General features: G+C 48.6%; 1 protein-coding gene and 1 long non-coding RNA gene across 7 annotated transcripts in view; one reads left to right on the top strand and one right to left on the bottom strand.

Annotated features, from left to right (window-relative positions):
- The window catches only part of TNRC6A (trinucleotide repeat containing adaptor 6A), a 65,924-nt gene extending 46,652 nt beyond the window's left edge, over window positions 1-19,272 (bottom strand). The window contains exon 1 of one of the 2 annotated variants that reach the window (XM_072120088.1): window positions 19,033-19,272. The gene's annotated coding sequence lies outside the window, so the exon portion shown is untranslated. The remainder of the gene's footprint in view (window positions 1-19,032) is intronic. The other variant, XM_072120087.1, reaches the window with a different exon arrangement.
- LOC140074846 (uncharacterized) overlaps window positions 1-21,434 on the top strand; it is a 76,881-nt gene that overhangs the window by 5,595 nt on the left and 49,852 nt on the right. For 2 of the 5 annotated variants that reach the window (XR_011849293.1, XR_011849290.1), the window contains exons 2-3: window positions 16,277-16,347; window positions 18,385-18,487. This is a non-coding gene — a long non-coding RNA (uncharacterized lncRNA). Of the gene's footprint in view, window positions 1-16,276; window positions 16,348-16,706; window positions 16,847-18,384; window positions 18,488-21,434 lie in introns of all 5 variants that reach the window. The other 3 variants (XR_011849294.1, XR_011849291.1, XR_011849292.1) reach the window with 3 other exon arrangements.

Genomic DNA, 21,434 nt, shown 5'->3' with positions numbered 1-21,434 from the left:
CCCCCCATACACAGCGCCCTCCACAAGAGAATCCCCCCATACACAGCGCCCTCCACAAGAGAATCCCCCCCATACACAGCGCCCTCCACAAGAGAATCCCCCCCATACACAGCGCCCTCCACAAGAGAATCCCCCCCATACACAGTGCCCTCCACAAGAGAATCCCCCATACACAGTGCCCTCCACAAGAGAATCCCCCCATACACAGCGCCCTCCACAAGAGAATCCCCCCATACACAGCGCCCTCCACAAGAGAATCCCCCCATACACAGCGCCCTCCACAAGAGAATCCCCCATACACAGTGCCCTCCACAAGAGAATCCCCCCATACACAGCGCCCTCCACAAGAGAATCCCCCCATACACAGCGCCCTCCACAAGAGAATCCCCCCTACACAGTGCCCTCCACAAGAGAATCCCCCCATACACAGCGCCCTCCACAAGAGAATCCCCCCATACACAGCGCCCTCCACAAGAGAATCCCCTATACACAGTGCCCTCCACAAGAGAATCCCCCCATACACAGTGCCCTCCACAAGAGAATCCCCCCATACACAGCGCCCTCCACAAGAGAATCCCCTATACACAGTGCCAACCACAAGAGAATCCCCCCATACACAGCGCCCTCCACAAGAGAATCCCCCCATACACAGCGCCCTCCACAAGAGAATCCCCCCATACACAGTGCCCTCCACAAGAGAATCCCCCCATACACAGCGCCCTCCACAAGAGAATCCCCCCATACACAGCGCCCTCCACAAGAGAATCCCCTATACACAGTGCCCTCCACAAGAGAATCCCCCCATACACAGTGCCCACCACAAGAGAATCCCCCCATACACAGTGCCCTCCACAAGAGAATCCCCCCATACACAGTGCCAACCACAAGAGAATCCCCCCCATACACAGTGCCAACCACAAGAGAATCCCCCCCATACACAGTGCCCTCCACAAGAGAATCCCCCATACACAGTGCCCTCCACAAGAGAATCCCCCCATACACAGCGCCCTCCACAAGAGAATCCCCCCCATACACAGCGCCCACCACAAGAGAATCCCCCCATACACAGCGCCCTCCACAAGAGAATCCCCCCATACACAGCGCCCTCCACAAGAGAATCCCCCATACACAGTGCCCTCCACAAGAGAATCCCCCATATACCGCGCCCTCCACAAGAGAATCCCCCCATACACAGCGCCCTCCACAAGAGAATCCCCCCATACACAGCGCCCTCCACAAGAGAATCCCCCCATACACAGCGCCCTCCACAAGAGAATCCCCTATACACAGTGCCCTCCACAAGAGAATCCCCCCATACACAGTGCCCACCACAAGAGAATCCCCTATACACAGTGCCCTCCACAAGAGAATCCCCCCATACACAGTGCCAACCACAAGAGAATCCCCCCCATACACAGTGCCAACCACAAGAGAATCCCCCCCATACACAGTGCCCTCCACAAGAGAATCCCCCATACACAGTGCCCTCCACAAGAGAATCCCCCCATACACAGCGCCCTCCACAAGAGAATCCCCTATACACAGTGCCAACCACAAGAGAATCCCCCCATACACAGTGCCCACCACAAGAGAATCCCCCCCATACACAGCGCCCACCACAAGAGAATCCCCCCATACACAGCGCCCTCCACAAGAGAATCCCCCCATACACAGCGCCCTCCACAAGAGAATCCCCCATACACAGTGCCCTCCACAAGAGAATCCCCCATATACCGCGCCCTCCACAAGAGAATCCCCCCATACACAGCGCCCTCCACAAGAGAATCCCCCCATACACAGCGCCCTCCACAAGAGAATCCCCCCATACACAGTGCCAACCACAAGAGAATCCCCCCATACACAGTGCCCTCCACAAGAGAATCCCCCCATACACAGTGCCAACCACAAGAGAATCCCCCCATACACAGTGCCCTCCACAAGAGAATTCCCCTATACACAGTGCTCCACCCCCCCTGCAGGATATCGCCCCCCATGCTCAGTGCCCCCATTAGTCATGTTTCTCTCAGTGTACGGTATTATTGGAAATTCCAGCACTTGGGATGGGAATGTCACCTTTGTACAGTGGTTCCCTAGGAATAAAGGGGGCTCTTGATTTATAGCTGCACCATAGGGGGGTCTGGGCACAGACTGTTCAGGAAACTGGGGGTTGTCCTGCAGTTTTCCCAAAGCAAAGCTGCTACTGTGCAGGTACAAACCGTGAAGGGTCCGCAAGAGGCCCCTCAGGGGGTCCCAAGTCCCTCCTTTCAGATGTGTTAGATCACATGTGCGACTACTTCATTATCCCCTTATCTTACAGGACACCCCCTTATGTTTACCAGGGATTTGTTGTTTTCAGGAAATAGGATATTTTTCGGAAAGTATCTGTAAGGGGGGCACCAGAATGATATGTGACAGGCGCCTATAATAGAGCCCCCCAGCTGGAAAGGACTCGGCTCGCCCGGGCGTCTTAAGCCCCTTATGTAAACAGAAACATTTCTGAGACAAGGGCCCTATTGTGGCGCAGGGAAGGTGAGTGCATTGCTGCATTGTGGCAGGCGAGGCGCCAGCTCCTGACACTCACCACTAATGAGCTCCTCTTGGCAGGTTACTGTTTAGTTGTGGAACAGCAAGTCATTAATATTTTAATACAAATGATCACAGTGTGAGCATCGCAACGTTCTGCCGAGAGGAATCATTACTATTTCCTATTAGGGGAAAAAAAAACACTGAGATAATATTTTAGAAAATTATACCCAGCGTGTCCTATGTAAACACAAATACAGCGCTCGCTTCCAGTTATGCAAATACGAGGCGAAGACTTTATTCCAGGACGGCGGTCGCTCCCGCTAATTAACAGCAAAGCAGATGATAGGAGCTTATCTTCTCTGTATCCGTGTGCGTTATCCAGCTGTTACAGAACTACAAATCCTAGCATGCCCTAGGGTGGAGGAAGCATTGTAACTGCTGGAAGGCAGCAGATTGGAGACCACTGGACAAAGTTGGTTTATACGTCCCCCATACACTTCTATTGGCTTCCATTGGCTATAGTCGCCGTGCCCTTTAAAGTAGCCGATAGTCGCCGTGCCCCTTGCAGTAGCCGATAGTCGCCGTGCCCCTTAAAGAAGCCGATAGTCGATGTGCCCTTTACAGGAGCCGATAGTCGCCGTGCCCTTTACAGGAGCCGATGGTCGCCGTGCCCTTTACAGGAGCCGATGGTCGCCGTGCCCTTTACAGGAGCCGATAGTCGCCGTGCCCTTTACAGGAGCCGATAGTCGCCGTGCCCCTTAAAGAAGCCGATAGTCGATGTGCCCTTTACAGGAGCCGATAGTCGCCGTGCCCCTTGCAGTAGCCGGTAGCCGCCGTGCCCCTTGCAGTAGCCGGTAGCCGCCGTGCCCCATGCAGTAGCCGGTAGCCGTCGTGCCCCATGCAGTAGCCGGTAGCCGCCGTGCCCCTTGTAGTAGTCGCCGTGCCCCATGCAGTAGCCGGTAGCCGCCGTGCCCCTTGTAGTAGTCGCCGTGCCCCTTTCAGTAGCCGATAGTCGCCGTGCCCTTTACAGGAGCCGATAGTCGCCGTGCCCTTTACAGGAGCCGATAGTCGCCGTGCCCCTTGCAGTAGCCGGTAGCCGCCGTGCCCCATGCAGTAGCCGGTAGCCGTCGTGCCCCATGCAGTAGCCGGTAGCCGCCGTGCCCCTTGTAGTAGTCGCCGTGCCCTATGCAGTAGCCGGTAGCCGCCGTGCCCCTTGTAGTAGTCGCCGTGCCCCTTTCAGTAGCCGATAGTCGCCGTGCCCTTTACAGGAGCCGATAGTCGCCGTGCCCCTTGTGATAGCCGCCGTGCCCCATGCAGTAGCCGGTAGCCGCCGTGCCCCATGCAGTAGCCGGTAGCCGCCGTGCCCCTTGCAGTAGCCGGTAGCCGCCGTGCCCCTTGCAGTAGCCGCTAGCCGCCGTGCCCCTTGTAGTAGTCCCCATGCAGTAGCCGGTATCCGCCGTGCCCCATGCAGTAGCCGGTAGCTGCCGTGCCCCTTGTAGTAGTCGCCGTGCCCCTTGCAGTAGACGGTAGTCGCCGTGCCCCTTGCAGTAGACGGTAGTCCCTACACAGCCCCTGTCTGTATAATCCCCTGCTCCCCAGATCCCTGTTGCCCATGGGGCAATTTCCTTGACGCTTTTGCAGACAGATAAACAAATATTGTCTTTGTATCAGAACATATAGGCACAGACATTGTGTGTGGAAATGCTTCCCCAGCAGATTATGGGGAGGTATGCGGCTGAGGGGGTAGACCGCTCCTGGGCTTCTCTTCTAAACCTGATTCTGGAAATCTGCCAGCTGTAAAATGGAATCGCTGTACTTGGAGCGTTGCCGAGCTCTGCTATTCCCGAGCCGCGGGAGGCTCCGCGCTCTGCAGTAACTTACATTCAACTTCCACTAAATCCTCTGTGGAAAAATCCTCTTTTATTTTCTCCACCTTGTAGAACGTCTCCTCCTTCTGGAAGTCAATCGCTTTGCACTGATCCATCTCTTAGGAACATGTTACATGTTGTTTTATGGAACCAGACCCCATCTCATCTGGGATTTATTTTGCCTGATCTGAATCTTTCCAAGATAACACTGGTATGAATTCTGGGAAAGCTGGGTGTCATCCTATGAGGAGTGTCCGCTTTATAGGTTGGCACCCAGCTTTTCCAGAAATGGATATGACTGGAAAAAGATGATTAGCTTATATGACATTGTTATCGACAACAGAATGGGGATTTTGGGGGGTGCATAAAGGCGTATTTATACAACACTTAGGCATCATACTATTTAGGGAATCCTGTTCCCGGGACTGTAGTCGGTCCATGAAATCTGACCAGCCATACATACCGCCCACTAGGTCTCATCATTGGGGTCCTGCCCATAATCACAAAAAGGGCCCTAAGCACCAATTCAATCACTTATATGGGGCTAGTGCAACCTCCCCGACGTTCCCATACAAATGGTGGTAACACATAGAGAACCCCAACTGTGTGATCATTAGGGGTCCCAGCAATCAGACCCCACTCTTGTAAGTTGTAAGTGTATAACACCCTTAGTCCATAGCCCTATCCTAGGTATTGCTTCAGATGCTGAGGATTTCTGTGCAGCGCTGCAGAATATGTTGGCACTATATATATGTAATGGATGATAACATGTATAGGGCACAGGGGGGGTGGGATATACCGTAACACCAGCACTAGACAGATGTGATTGATGTGAGGAGGACGGCCGACCACATTACTGCGGGTTTTGTAATTGCCGCTCGCGCCTCTAGATTACTCAAAACCACAGTCACAACCTCACCCCCAGACAAGAAGAGATCGGCCATAGCCCTCTACTGTTATGTGCCCTTCCAGCTTGTGCGCTCAGGGATATTAAAGGGGTTGTCCGGAGGTTGATAAACATGGCCGCTCGCTTCCAAACACAGCGCCACGCTGCACCATAGTGTGTGCTGGTATTGCAGCTCCGCTGTATAGAGATTAATGGAGCTTAGTTGGCCATGGCCAGGTGTGGCGCTGTTTGTGAAAGACCGTAGCCATGTTTTACTACCCATGGACAACCCCTTTAAACTGATCTGCTAGAAAACTCCCCCCCCCCTCCAGCTCCTCTGCATCAGTTCTCACGCTGTTCTGCTGCAGCTATAACTGGATGCACATCCACATGCACACTGGGCTTGGCAGAGCATGCACGTCTTCATAATATGGAGAGGCTAATGTGATGTCTGACATATCCCCAGTGTGTGAATACAGCCTTCAAGTATTAAACACATTGGGGGACATTTACTTACAGTGTCGGTGTCTGCATTGGCTTTGTTACCGACCTGCTCTCGGAAAGAAGATACACATTTAATATTGTGGAGCTGTGCAGAGACATTTCTGGCGCCGAGACTATTTTCTGTCCCTGGGACAAAATCTGTCCCGAGCACCAGAAATGTGTCCAACAGTCCCTGCTAGACCAGTTTTCTTTTGGTCTACTTTCCGTCAGTTTACACCGCCCAAAAAGGGCTGCGACACATAGTAATTGTGTCTGAGTTTCCACTCCGCCAAAGCCACGCCCCTTTTCGGAGAAGAGTCGGAGCAGACGGAAAAAGGCATTTTTTCTGTCCCCGACAGCTAATAAATAGGTCTGAGAGCAGAACATGTGGTGAGAGCGCCACAAAACTGGCGGAAACACCATAGTAAATGTCCCCCATTAAATCTGTAATGATGGAAGACCTTTCAGCAGGCACCCAGCTTTTCAAGGTAAAGATTTACCCAAAAAGATTTTTTCGTCATGTCGAGGCGCGCACTCCTCCATCGCGTGTTTGCCATTTGTAAAGCGGCGTACACACTTGCTACTACTAGATCACACGGCATTAGGAGAAGCCTAAACATCTGCAGCTACACAAAGCCGCCCCGCGGACCCCCCCGTCCTTTCATCTGCCGCTCATCCATATTTATCAAGGAGTAAATATTCCCGACAAACGCGGCAGAAGTAGATGGAAGTAAATAAGACGTCGCGTCCTTGCATTTGCCTCCGCCCGGGGCCCGGAGGTGAGATTGGAGGCTGGGAATTAGTCGGCGCTGTCAATGTGTATTCCAGTCAGGCACACAGTCAGTGACAATAGGCTCCGAGCACAGAGGGGACCAGCGCGGCCGAGCTGTACCTACAGCCCTATAGATCCTGCTGTGTACACGTCACCCTATAGGAATTCTAGCGCACGGATATACTGTAATATTGTTTGTTTATTCGTACATGTTCGCAAAATTTGGTGCAAAAACTGAATTCCTCTAATGCAGAATTCCTCCACATGACGCGGGAATCAGTGACCCTAATGACCAATCCATAGGATCCATAGAAGCAGCACAGGAGCGACTAGACTACCACTACACCACAGATGGAGATGCTCCTGCATTTTATATGATCGGCACCCCCATCCTGACGATTTGTGAGAACGGAGATTGCTTTATGAATGAGGACTCCCCTGACTATGGCACAGCTGTAGCATAGGGATGCCATAGGGAATGCATGACCCCAACGCTTGGCTCGTTCCAGCGGTCCTATTCCGCTTAAAGGGGTAGACGCTTGGATATTTTGGAGGGTGTCCATTCCTGCATGCTGTATTCTCCATTCGGCTTTGCTGCAGGAAGGTGGTGAGCGGACCCCCATTCGTGAGATAGGTGCAGGTATCAGAGGTGGAGCCTATTTTGGGAATGAGATATCCTGTGGATATGTTGTAAATACCTGCCTTGGAAAATATCCCTTTAAGTTGCAGGTTGAGCGTGCATGTCCACTCCATCCACTGTCTATAGCACGGCCGAGTGAATGGGACAGACGTGCATGCTCGACCTTCAAGTTAAGGGGTTCGCCTTTAATAGGTGGGGATCTTAAGCGTCAGACCTCCGCATATGAGCAGTACATAACACTTATTGTAGGGACAATCCCTCTTGTGTAATTCATGAGCTGCTCAGTAGATGAAATGGAAGTTTGCAGGTCTCAGTGTTCTGGCCTGGATTTGGTCTCCCTGTGACACCTTGGGGGTGACTTTCCCGGATGTGACCTGTGATGGGAGGAGGGCGCTGTGCTGTCACATTACACTCTGCCAGGGGAGAGCCTCCTCTCTGCGGACGCTTTGTGCTTTGTATTGTCCTTGAAAACCTAGTTTTTTGTTGGGTTTTTTCTTTTTTTGTTTTTCTGTTTGAAGCCTCCGGAACGTACACGACCATTGTGTGTCTAACCGCAGGATTATACGGGGGCCGCAGCACAGGATTACAGGCCTAAACAGCACGGGGTCACTCCAGGTTCACACTTGTGTATGTCATGAGCTGATACAGGTCTTATATCTAGTTTTCTTTTTATTGAGGTTTTTTTTGTATGTAAATAAAATTAAGAACCCACAGCACTTCACCATATAGAGTGATAATACACACAGTGATGTCACAGTACAGAGATAATACACACAGTGATGTCACAGTACAGGGATAATACACACAGTGATGTCACAGTACAGGGATAATACACACAGTGATGTCACAGTACAGGGATAATACACACAGTGATGTCACAGTACAGAGATAATACACACAGTGATGTCACAGTACAGGGATAATACACACAGCGATGTCACAGTACAGAGATAATACACACAGTGATGTCACAGTACAGGGATAATACACACAGTGATGTCACAGTACAGTGATAATACACACAGTGATGTCACAGTACAGGGATAATACACACAGTGATGTCACAGTACAGAGATAATACACACAGTGATGTCACAGTACAGGGATAATACACACAGTGATGTCACAGTACAGGGATAATACACACAGTGATGTCACAGTACAGGGATAATACACACAGTGATGTCACAGTACAGGGATAATACACACAGTGATGTCACAGTACAGAGATAATACACACAGTGATGTCACAGTACAGGGATAATACACACAGTGATGTCACAGTACAGGGATAATACACACAGTGATGTCACAGTACAGGGATAATACACACAGTGATGTCACAGTACAGGGATAATACACACAGTGATGTCACAGTATAGGGATAATACACACAGTGATGTCACAGTACAGAGATAATACACACAGGGATGTCACAGTACAGGGATAATACACACAGGGATGTCACAGTACAGGGATAATACACACAGTGATGTCACAGTACAGGGATAATACACACAGTGATGTCACAGTACAGGGATAATACACACAGTGATGTCACAGTACAGGGATAATACACACAGTGATGTCACAGTACAGGGATAATACACACAGTGATGTCACAGTACAGGGATAATACACACAGTGATGTCACAGTACAGGGATAATACACACAGTGATGTCACAGTACAGGGATAATACAATACACACAGTGATGTCACAGTACAGGGATAATACAATACACACAGTGATGTCACAGTACAGGGATAATACACACAGTGATGTCACAGTACAGGGATAATACAATACACACAGTGATGTCACAGTACAGGGATAATACACACAGTGATGTCACAGTACAGGGATAATACACACAGTGATGTCACAGTACAGGGATAATACACACAGTGATGTCACAGTACAGGGATAATACACACAGTGATGTCACAGTACAGGGATAATACACACAGTGATGTCACAGTACAGGGATAATACACACAGTGATGTCACAGTACAGGGATAATACACACAGTGATGTCACAGTACAGGGATAATACACACAGTGATGTCACAGTACAGGGATAATACACACAGTGATGTCACAGTACAGGGATAATACACACAGTGATGTCACAGTACAGGGATAATACACACAGTGATGTACATCAATCTCATATTGCATCCTTATTTTAAGAAAACCCCTTCAAAGACTTGTCATGGTCCTATGAATAAATCCCATCACTAGTTGGTCTCGCTCCCAGTATATGATGTATCGGCAGCACGCACATCTATTACAGTACAGTCTGTTATAGGGAGCGGGCCTGGGGATAGAGACTACACAACGCCAGAGATAATGGCCGCTCTCCGGGGAGCTCAGCTCCTATAGATGTGGGTTGGTCTTCTCAGTGGGGTCACATTTCAGCAGGTTTTAATATACATGTCTTTGTAACTTTTCTAGATAACCAGGGACCAAAACTTAACACTGGGACATGAATTTGAAGATGCCCTTACAGTATAGATGGCTGGCAACAGAACCCTCAATGCACATGCACCCTTGGCTGAGCCAAGCATGCATAGGTATGAAGAAGGGTGTAAGCCTCTACCATACACAGATTCATCATACCCAACCTTTCTCTTATCCCGAGGTCCAGCATATAATCCATCATCACTGTTTCAGCACTTTGGCTATTGTGAAACTACAACTCCCAGCATGCTCCATCCCTGTCTGTGGAGTTGTAGTTTCATAATAGTTAAAAAAAAACGTGGAAGGTTACGGACTGCTGGGGGTTCATTGGCACTCGCCTAATGTGTATGGTTTCCATAAAGACAGACATTTACGGCACAGGATATGCGCCCAGCGCTGCTTCTAGGGGAAGACGCCCCATGTGGCGGCATGCAAAGTGCCTACAGGTTGGTTTACATAGCCACGGGACTTCTGTGCTGTACATGACTGTGCCATGAGGCAAGAGCAAGCGGAGAGGTACAAAAGCTGACTATACCCCAGGACTATCATGTGACTGTTAACACCTTAGCCGCCATATGGTTGTAAATAGAAGCATTACCTCCCTATGACTGTAGGCTATAATGTTGAGGACAAGGCGTCATGTGTCAGGGTCTGCCATGCCATCACTTTCCAAAAAAGAAGCCCCAATTAGTAATGAGGGGACAGAATACATGGGAAAGCTCCCATAGTGTTACACAGGGCAAAACAAGTGACAGCTGCAGGACAGATACCGTCACCAAACACAATGAGCTCCTCAGCATCCAGGAGCAGATTATAGAAACTGACTTCAAGTGCATGACCTCTGCTCCGCTGCCAAATGTGGCGCCGGGTATTTGCTGCGTACTTTGCTCTGCGGTGCACTGATACGTGTGTGTGTGTGTGTGTGTGTGTGTGTGTGCCGGGTCGCTGGGGCTGCTGCTATTCACACTACGTGAGTGAGCTCCCTCCATGAAATGTCACAACAACTGTGTCCCTGATGCTTCTTTCATCACCACCCCAGTCATACTGCTCCGCTACTGACATGATGTGTCAGTAAGAGAAGATGGAATACGTATGTACAATAAACTACTTACACAGCAGCACCTGTCAGCAGATCCTCAGGTGGGGGATGAAATGTCCTTTCTAGCATTCCCTCTTCTATGTGAAATCTCACCCATTTACCGATTTAAAAAAAAAAAAAAAAATCTCCTCCAAAATCACATGACTATGAGCGGAGAAGAGTCATATTGTGTCCGGAACGTGTCAAGTTTAGAGTCTGAATGGGAAGTGTCACGTCAGATGCTGCAATCCTCAATAGAAACATGCTGCTGGTGTCATATTAAAGATAAGAATCTCATCTTTGAGACCCCATCAGGCTTGTGTGATCTACATAACTAAAGATACAGACAATTAAAGGGGTTATCCGGGTTTAAATTTTTTTTTTATGTCCGGGCTGGGGAGGGCTAGTTAAACATAATAAACATGTACTTACCTCCTCCGGTGCTGCCGATGTCCCGCGCCGCGGCCCGTCTTCTCTGTGCGCCGGTTTCATTACACCGGCGCACAGGGAGCTTCCGGCCGGCCGGAAGCTCCCATGCGCACCATCTCTCAGCGCTTACAACGCTGAGAGATAGGGACGGATGGGAGGAGCCGTCCACATCGTGGACCGGAAACTCCCTGTGCGTGGCTTCCGTGCCCCTGTAAACAAACGGGCACGGATCGAAGGGACCGTGGCGCGGGACAACGGCGGCGCCGGAGGGGGTAAGTACATGTTTATTATGTTTAACTATCCCTCCCCAGCCCGGCCATAAAAAAAAATTTAAACCCGGATAACCCCTTTAAAGTCATAGTTGGAAATGTGAGCTGCAGATACAATTCCAATTGCTGTTCTCATTTAAAGGACCTCTACCACCAGGATGAAAGACTGTATGCTAATGAGCCTGAGGGGCTCCAGGCTCCATAGGTGCTAATGGAGCCTGGAGCCCCACAGTCTCATTTGCATCTCCTTTAACTGCATGTTCTGTAGCTCACACAACTACAAACGTGATGTAACCCGAAAGATGATATTCTTATCTTTAATATGACACCAGCAGCTTGATTCTAGTTGCTATAGAACGGAAGAAATGTGACTCTTCTCTGATCATTGTCACGTGATTTTGGAGGAGATTTTCTATAGGTAGATGACTGTAGAATTCCCTCTTCTATGTGAAAGGACTAGTAGTTTAATGGGATAAAATCTAGGGATGTGTTGATCACCCAGCTTTCCCAGAAACTGATACTAAAAGAGGTATTTCCTTACACAAGGTGGTCTGACACCCAGCAATCTAAAAGGGGACCCCAAGTGGGGTGTATATGATGGGAGTGTCATATCATAGAAGTGAATGGAGCGGTGGGCACTACCAGTGGTCGGACCCCCAGCACTTGCTTCTCCCCCAGTATATACAATTGTCTCTTCTAAACCAGAACCACATACCGTGTGGGTCGGCAAAATAAAATCTAAGTGTAATTTTTGCGATCCATTTCTCCTGAGATGTAGTGAGGCTCGTGCGTCCCTCGCTCAGCACTTCCAGACAGATATGTTTGAGCAGGTGCAGATACCCCAGCAGGGTCTATTTATACAGAGTCGCCTCCGAGCATAGCCAGTCACAAGCCCTAATCTCCTGTCTGCCAAAGTGAGCCTGCAGGGCGTCATCGCAACGACAAATGCACTTGTTTACCAAGGTAAAAGACTCTTAAAGGGGAAATGGTGCCCGAAAACCTTGATGTGTACTGTATGGGAACCTTTACTATTACATAATGTATAAGAGCCGGAGAGATCGCCTCTCATAGTGCCCGGATTCTTGTGAGCACTTCATGACCCCATCAAATATTAATGGGATTTTTCGTAGCTATAGATCCTTAAAGGGAACCTGTCACCAGGTTTTACCCGATTAAACTGCTACTCCCCTCAGGTAGGGGATGAAATTTCTTTTTTTTAGAAATCTTATCCATTTACCCATAGAAAAAAAATCTCCCTCAAAGTTATATAAAGACCATTTTTCAGCCCATTTTCACCTTGCAGGGGTAGGGTCAATTCGGATGCCCCTATTTTAGGTTCTATAGCACCTAGAAACATGCTTTGTGTCATATCAAAGAGAAATGCATTTTATCAGAGAAATACAGAACCAGAGATATGTCTAAAGACTTAGTTGGAAATGTGACTTGCAGATAAAGATGCAGTTCTCACCTGTTTTTTAACTGCCTGTATCTGCAGTTCTGTAGCTCACAGAACCAGTATGAAAAGCTGAAATATGAGATCCTTATCTTTAATATGACACCAGCAGTGTGTTTCTAGGTGCTATAGAACAAAGGATAGGGTCTTAAAGGGTTCTCCAGCTGTAGCAAGTTAGGCCCTATCCACAGGATAAGGCCTAACTTGCTGATCGGTGCAATGCGGGTGATGAAACCCCCACAGATCTGAAGAGTGGGGGTCCGTTGTACCCCTGTTGCGCTCAAGATGCAGAGAGCAGCTGATCACGCATGCGCTGGCTGCTCTATTTATCTCTACGGGGTTGATGAAGATTAAGGAGTACAGTGCACAGCTATACCGGTGAGCGCCATTGGGATGAACAGAGCAGCCAGCGCATGCGCGAATGGCTAATCCGCAGATCTAGAGCACAGCAGGAGTACTTTCATGATCCGTGGGGGTCTCATTACTGAGAACCGGACTGATCAGCAAGTCAGGCACTACCCTGTGGATAGGGTCTAACTTACTATGCCTGGAGAACCCATTTAGGTGACACCACCTCTGCAACCACTAAACTTGACTCATCCCATGTGAAATTCAGTTGGGGGAGATTTTTATAGGTAAATGGATGAGATCTCACATAAAAGAGGGAATTCTAGAAAGGACATTTCATCCCCCACCGGAGGGGTCTGCTAGTTTAAAGGGGTTTGCCCACAAACTAAAGTTAGGCCCTATCTACAGGATGGGGCCTAACTTGCTGATTAGTGGCGGCCTCGGTACTGAGACCCTCACAGATCGTGAAAACAAGGGGTCTGTCGGACCCCTCGTTGCTCAGTTCGACTAATGGAACAGACGCCCGTGCATGACCCTTCTGCTCCATTAATCTCTATGGAGCTGACGGAAATTGCAGAGCGCGGCGATTAATGAAGCATAACGGTCATCGGACCCCTCTTTTTCGCAATCTTTGGGGGTCTCCACACTGAGACCACCACTGATCAGCAAGCTAGGCCCTATCCTGTGGATAGGGACTAACTTAAGTTCATAGGAAAAACCCATTTACTGGGGTAAAATCTGGTGACAGGATCCGTTTAACAGGGATCTTCAGGAGTCCTGGGTCCGCTCCCTGGACCAAACTTTGCAGCACTTTGACCAATCAGTGACCATGGTGGACCCCAGGATGTTAGTTGGGTGGTGTAGTGAGGTGCTTGGGTCTGCAGAGGCAACTGATTGGACAAACAGTGACCTGTGACCCCATCAGCGAATTCATCACTGCCCAAGACCGGGAGACTGCCGCAGCGCTGGAACCTGGAAAACCCCTTTTAGATCACATTATGGGGTGGGGTCCAACATCATTCAGATGATTGACTGAATGGAAGGGGACAGGGAGCACACAGCGCCGTGCTCCGCCATAGTGGTCAGACCAGGTTACTGCAGTGACTCTGTTCAGTGATTAAAGGTGAGGATATTTTCCTTCAGCCTCCGGCCAATGACATCCTATGGGGCAGCGCGGTCTAGGCGAGGTGTACAGACACTGCTCAGGGACAACCTGTTATTATTCAGCGTCTTGGGGAGACAAATGGTGTAGAGCCGCTGGCAGGTCATTGGCAGGGAAATAGGTGAATTTAGGATAAGACAAGATGGGGAGGGGCGCAGCGAGAGGTAATATATCACCCGCATTATATTGTATACTCATCTTTTATATAATATTCCTATTCTGGCATCTTGTAGTCAGAGCCAGTTTGTAAATGATTTAATAGGACCCGGGATGTTCATCCTCTTTATAGGCCTCCACCTCTTTTGTTTTTATAGGACCATAAAACCCCAGAGACAAAGCTTATAAAAGCTCAGCTTATAAAAGGAGCAGCTAATATCACCGCGGAGGTCTATTTTCCTCTGTTATCAGTCACAGCAGGTCAGAAAGCAGCAGACTAGAGTGCCCCAGAGTAGGACAAGGCAGGATCATTGTTCATGGGGGTCCAGCTATTCAGTTCAGTTCAGTAGACAGCTGTTCCTTCGGAGCCGCTATACACACTCACTACAGCCAAGCATGCATGTGTCCTGGATGGGGTAAGAAGAGTTAATCCCACCATACACCACTGATTTTGGCAGGTTTGGAGAGTAGAATCGGCTAAAGTCGATGTTTCAGCTCTCCTTTGTCACTCTTCAACCGATAGACATGCACTTCCACCCGAACCAAGTGTGCATGTGTTTGAGAGAGTCACGAGAAATAACCATCTCACCTGACAGCTGTCTTAAATATAGGGTATCTAAACCTCTGGTGGAGGTCAATCCCCATGGTTTGTTGATACGATACAAGTGGGTTGGGTCGGATTGTATTGGCAGTCACGGTTGGCCAATACGATACAAGAGGGTTGGTTTATATTTTGTCAGCACTATGCAGTTAACCTGATCAGCCGCTGTAAACCCACAAGATCATATATATATATATATATATATATATATATATATATATGTGTTTATGTGTGTGAATTATACTCTAGAAGCTGATACAGAAAAGGTCAGCAGTTGCCGGACACCAGCAGTGCCGCTTATGTCGAGGGAAACAGTAAGGTTTGGCTAAAATCCATCGATGATCTTCTCCTTGCGGAGTATCTGACACCCTCCTATACACCATGAAGAACAATCTGCACCCTTGAAGTCGCCCCCTTGCTGTGCAGGCCCTATGTAATAACGAGATGTTGTATAGAGCGATTGCATCATTGTATAATTAGCATGATAAATAGTGGGGGGTTTGGCTGGCACAGGCATGGGCACCTCTGCTATTCCTATACCCCTGCCCTCGCCCATCTTCTATTACACTGCATTGCTGCTGACAATCCCACACAGGCCTCTATTCAACCTTCCTATGTTTATATAGCTGCAGTCTCTCAAGGACGCTCCGGGGAGGGGGAGGCGCAGGAGAGAGGTGTCCCCGCTTGCCCTGGTACTCCGCCAGACTATTTAATGAGGAGGAGGCGATTAAAGAGCAGAGCGGGTAGTACTCGATTCAGACCGGCAGGCAGGATCTACCCATCATTATCCCAATTTCCTTCAATCACTTACAGTATGCCACCGGGGCTCGCAGGCACGTCGGGGAAAGATGCAACAAAAAAATAGATAAAATCACAAAAATTTGAGAGGCGCCGCAGCAGTCGTGTTATTAACAGCGCAGAAGCTACAAGAGAAATACCTCCAGGGAAATTAGTAGTGAGGATGATATATACCCCTGGAAGCGCAGGGCAGATTTACACTCAGGTGCAGGATACAAACACCTCGTACCTCTGGGGTTGTAATCCTATATTTATGAGGAGCGTGCGGTGATGTTGGATGAGCCGTCTCTCTGCCGTAATGTGGCCATAAATATGACTTGTTTTTTTCTCCTGTTTCTGCCAGCAGATGCTATTGTGTCTAGATGTCAGCAGACCCCGACCAGTGATGCAGATGAGCGGCGCTGTGGATGTCAGGTAGCCTCCCCTGCTCCCTCCCTAGGTGTTTACGTTAATAGGTAGATAGACGTTGGCTTTCAGACTCGTTTTAGGCTTGTCTTGCCAAGACAGAACCGTTCCTAAATTTCCAGAAATAGCTCCATTACTGCCATTTAACCCAAACACATTACGTCCTTTGAAAAGAACACACACCGCGCCTCGCCGCATCGGAATCATACAAAATATACCCCTATAGGGTCCGTGACCTAGACGCATGGTGCCCAAATACGGTCTAGTTCGGGTCACCCCAGTACTTTCGCTTTCAGGCCCAGATGCCAGACGAGAGGTTAGGCTTCATCCAATGAGTGGTTTCCTCTGACACAGGATACGTTTTCTAGGAGACTTCACTTGCTTTGTTGTTACCGAGTCCAAAGAGTTCACTCATTGAATGAAGCGGGTCCCTTGAATAATATTTCCCCCAGGCGGGTGCAGAGCTTTAAAATTGAAAGAACCAAAGTGACGTGAGAGTCAGAGTGAGGTAAGTTGGTGTTTTTTTAAAATCTAACCCCTGGGGGTTTTCTATATTCATCTGGCAGTTCTGTACTATTGCCTATTGGCAGGATCCTTGCTTCCACCCAGGACCACCCACCTGACCATAAAGAGATGAACTGTAGATGTCAGATAGGGTGGGAGAGGGTGTCTGGACCCTCCATTTAGATAATTTGGTGGCTAAGCTTGTACTGAGATAAGGTCCTGTGCAGAACTGCAGTTACTTTCTATGTGAATACACCCTTATATTAGAACCACTATCTAGGCTCCGTGAGATCACAATCCTGTGATGACCTCTATATCGTAGCTGTATGGACTCCGGAAGTAGTCACCCGGGAAACATCAATGTGGTTGCCAGTTAACCTGGAGTATCATTTCCTTTACAAATGTTTGGGGAGGGCTCCTATAAAGATGAGGATTACATTATCAGTATAAGCTACGAATTATAGAGTTTGCCCCTCTCCCCCAGTGTATTATAAGGAACGTATGCCCCTCACTGTTATTATACCCCTGCTCTGGAAGGATCCAGAAAATGCACATTGGTGAGAGCCGGATACAGAATCAGCTGTGGAGGGAAGTTGGTAAAAGTAACATTTGGGGGTCCCCTAATTTACAGCCCCTATGCAAATGGAAAAGTAGTCTGCAGTTCCCTGCTCTGCCGCAGTGTATTGACATCTTGTGGACGCCAATACAGTTTAGGCACACTGGCCAGTAATACTTTATGGAGCCCCCTTGATATATGGGGCCCCAGGGCGTCACACAGGTTGTGTTACATACCTACCTGAGACCAGCCATAGCCCTAACTCAAGACATACCCAATTATATCAACCGAAATCAAGTGTTGGATGCCCCCCTTGTTAATACAGTCCATCCCTTTACATCACTCAATTAGATCTTATGAAAACAGCAATTAAACCCAATCTCATACAACTCGTCCCACGAGATATTTTTTTTCTTTCCCCTCTTGTGAAAGGAAAAAAAAAAAAAAATTATCCTGCGTTTTCTATTCAAATGAGTGTTTGGAAGCATCTCCTGGGACGGCTGATTAATTTCCAATCCCATTAAACTCTATGGATGGGATTAATTGCCCAAAGTTGATGTGCAGAGATTACAGTGTAACGCGGGGCAGACGATCAGCACACAATGCAGTGACTACAAATCCCTCATTGGAAACAATTAGTTACAAATCGCCGCTCAGTGTCACCAAATTAATCGGCGGTGTAGCCTGGCTGGCGGGTTATAACACGGCAGAAAGCAGAAGCCTACACCAAACATCACTGGCCTCAGCCGCAACAGCGTCCTGTGACCACTGGGGGCAGGATTCTGGTCAGGTTAGCCATTCGTCCAGCTTATATATTCAATGTTAAAGGGGTTCTCCGACCTCGTGGTAGCCACAGGTTTGTAGGAGATCATAGGAATCAACAAGACAGCTCCATTCTATGCGCTGTGGCTAATCCATGTAACTGCAGCTCCGCTCCTATTCATAACCCCCTTAAACCTCTGTCTAATAATCTCACTTCCCCCGAGGACCCTCTGGTACCAGCGGCAGCTATCCCGCGTCCAGGAGACTCTATCCCGCAAAAGCCGGGATGTCTCATACATCATCACATTTGGACTGCCAGCATTGAAAGTGCGTACAATAGGTAAAACCTTATTATTTTTGCTACAGTATAACATTAGAGTGAGTAGGTGACTGTGCACCCTTAAAGGGGTTGTCTGCTTTGCTTCTTTATTCCCAAAACAGCGCCACACCTTAGCATGGCTAGTGCTGGTATTGCAGCTCAGCTGTATAGAGACGAATGGAGCTTAGATGCCCATGGGCAGGAGAGGAGAAAGCAAGAAACCCCTATAAGCATGTTTAAGGCTGGGGATCCCCTTTATAATCAGTTATAAGGCTCGTCTAGAAGAACTGCTAATTATAGATAACAAGTAATATAGAAATATTACTCGCTGAGCGGAAAAATTTCTATAATTCTAGCAATTTTATTCACACTAATTTTTAAGGTGCCCCCTGTCTATGACGCTACAGTCACCTGCTATTATCAGCACAGACAAGGGGGATAATTAGACCTGACGGATCCCCCCTCCCCGTCGCATCCCAACCAACAATCAGCCGGCATGACGGATCCCCGGCAGACAAGGGAATCTGCATATAGTCCTGGAAGCATCACTTACCTCTAGAGGATAAAGCTGCATGAGGGTTCCCAGGCACAGGGCTGGCGGTATGAAGGCACCGGAGTCACCGGCAGCAGCTGGACGCCTTCCCGGGAATCCCTGCTGAGGCCGGCATGTGCTCTGGAGACGGAACAATGAGCGGAGCAGGGAGTGATTGACTGCGGCGTCGTCACCTTGACAAGTCTCCGGAGGGCTCTGCCGCCCGTCCCCTCCCGGGCACAGGATAGACACGTCCTCCGCTCGTCCCTCGTGTGATGTTGTTTTCATGCACTGACGACATGTGATGTCTCACACCGTGCAGGGAATTCCACAGCCATTACTATCATACAGAGACTTATTTAAAGGGGAGCTCCTTCCCCACCGCTTAAAGGGGCTCTTCAGGGAAATTAAAAATTAATGTGATATTAAAAATCAGAAATCTGACTCCCCTTTAATTCAGATGCTGCCCGGGTCCCTGTTTCCCTTTACTTCCAGGTGTCTCACAACACGCCGGCTCAGCCAATCACAGACACCCAAGTGACCTGCCTCTGCCTGTGATTGGCTGAACGACGTCTCCTGTGTGTCGTGAGACCTAAGGCAGCTATGGGAAGAATAAAAGGTGAGTTCCAGAGTTTTGTTTTTAATTTTAGGGTTTTTTTTTACATTTATTTCCATAAATTAAAAAAAAACAAAAAAAAAACTTTAACTCCTTAATGACTGCACAGATAAATGACTTTTTCGCCTGTTATGGGAGGTGGGAGTCTAAATGAGTTGTGGCTGCTATACTACTAATTACCTACCCATAGGATAGGGGGGTAGCGACATCTATGACCACCGCTATACAATGTAGTTGGAGGGACACAGTTCAGCTGCTCCTGCAATGTCCAGACAAGAGCCATACCCCTATATTATAAGTAGGCCATTAGAGCTATAGAAGGATGTAAACCTCCTTTAAGGGTGGAAACGTTTTGCAAATTTAGGCTAATTTGAATACCAACTGTCAAGTGGGTGGTGCCATGCTTTATGCTCCAGTGTAGCACCACCCACTTGACAGTGGAGAGTCTAACTCGTTACAGAGTGACCCCGATCACCCGCTGACAGCTATGTAAGGCTCGGGGCCAATGCTAGAAGTCTGAATAGTGAAATCCAAGGCCAAGAAGTGATTGATGTGTGTGTGTACACAAGATACCACAATGGCCCACACGTGGTTAATCATTACACATCTCCATATGTACATAAACCATAACCCAGCACCAGGATATTTTCCACTTGTCCCTGTGTTATGAAAGTTCACTATGGATCAGGAACTAAACCTCATTTTGGTTTGTGAAAAGTAAATTCAATAGCAAAGGGGGCGATCTGTAGAACAACCATTCAGTCTCCCAGGGTCCAATATCTGTGCCTTCATCATTTGTAGAGAGACAGGGTGGCAGTACTGTCTGTGCCTTCATCATTTGTAGAGAGACAGGGTGGCAGTACTGACTGCGCCTTCATCATTTGTAGAGACAGGGTGGCAGTACTGTCTGTACCTCCATCATTTGTAGGGAGACAGGGTGGCAGTACTGTCTGTACCTCCATCATTTGTAGGGAGACAGGGTGGCAGTACTGTCTGTACCTCCATCATTTGTAGGGAGACAGGGTGGCAGTACTGTCTGTACCTCCATCATTTGTAGGGAGACAGGGTGGCAGTACTGTCTGCGCCTTCATCATTTGTAGAGACGGTGGCAGTACTGTCTGTGCCTTCATCATTTGTAGAGAGGCAGGGTGGCAGTACTGTCTGCGCCTTCCTCATATGTAGAGAGACAGAGTGGCAGTACTGTCTGCGCCTCCATCATTTGTAGAGACAGGGTCGCAGTACTGTCTGCGCCTTCATCATTTGTAGAGACAGCATGGCAGTACTGTCTGCGCCTTCATCATTTGTAGAGAGACAGCATGTCAGTACTGTCTGTACCTCCATCATTTGTAGAGAGGCAGGTGGCAGTACTGTCTGCGCCTCCATCATTTGTAGAGAGGCAGGGTGGCAGTACTGCCTGTGCCTTCATAATTTGTAGAGAGATAGGTACAGATAGTACTGTCTCCTCTGTAATTCCTGTAGGTACAGATAGTACTGTCTCCTCTGTAATTCCTGTAGGTACAGATAGTACTGTCTCCTCTGTAATTCCTGTAGGTACAGATAGTGCTGCCTCCTCTGTGTCATTCCTGTAGGTACAGATAGTGCTGCCTCCTCTGTGTCATTCCTGTAGGTACAGATAGTACTGTCTCCTCTGTAATTCCTGTAGGTACAGATAGTGCTGTCTCCTCTGTGTCATTCCTGTAGGTACAGATAGTACTGCCTACTCTGTGTCATTCCTGTAGGTACAAATAGTTATGTCTCCTGTGTAATTCCTGTAGGTACAGATAGTGCTGCCTCCTCTGTGTCATTC

This window comes from Engystomops pustulosus, chromosome 8 (genome assembly GCF_040894005.1).
Source record: "Engystomops pustulosus chromosome 8, aEngPut4.maternal, whole genome shotgun sequence".
Taxonomy (NCBI): Eukaryota; Metazoa; Chordata; class Amphibia; order Anura; family Leptodactylidae; genus Engystomops; species Engystomops pustulosus.
The sequence above is the reverse complement of the archived record's forward strand: the minus strand, read 5'-3'. Positions and strand labels throughout refer to the sequence as shown.